General features: G+C 35.6%; 1 protein-coding gene across 2 annotated transcripts in view; it reads left to right on the plus strand.

Annotated features, from left to right (window-relative positions):
- Nucleotides 1–405, plus strand: part of spry2 (sprouty RTK signaling antagonist 2) — a 356,144-nt gene that overhangs the window by 145,727 nt on the left and 210,012 nt on the right. The gene's annotated exons all lie outside the window — the stretch shown is intronic.

Below are 405 nucleotides of genomic sequence, written 5' to 3' on the forward strand. Positions count from 1 at the left end.
GTTTTATGCTAGCAGTTCTGTCTACGATTGATGCTAACAGTGTTTTATGCTAGCAGTTCTGTCTACGATTGATGCTAACAGTGTTTTCTGTTAGCCCTTCTGTCTGCGATTGATGCTAACAATGTTTTATGCTAGCAGTTCTGTCTACGATTGAGGCTAACAGTGTTTTATGTTAGCCCTTCTGTCTGCGATTAATGCTAACAATGTTTTCTGAACAGAAAACATTGTTAGCAGACATTTTGCTAGCAATGTTAGCAGACAATCTCAAACCCTGATTGGGGAAAAAAAAATTATGTTAACCTTTTGGACTATTTTGGCATTTACTATTTTTTTACGCTATTTCTTAGTTTAGCTAATATTTCCGCTACGTGCTTGCTGTTTTGACTAATTTCTCCATTTTTTTTT

Source organism: Oryzias melastigma, linkage group LG2 (genome assembly GCF_002922805.2).
Source record: "Oryzias melastigma strain HK-1 linkage group LG2, ASM292280v2, whole genome shotgun sequence".
NCBI classification, from domain to species: domain Eukaryota; kingdom Metazoa; phylum Chordata; class Actinopteri; order Beloniformes; family Adrianichthyidae; genus Oryzias; species Oryzias melastigma.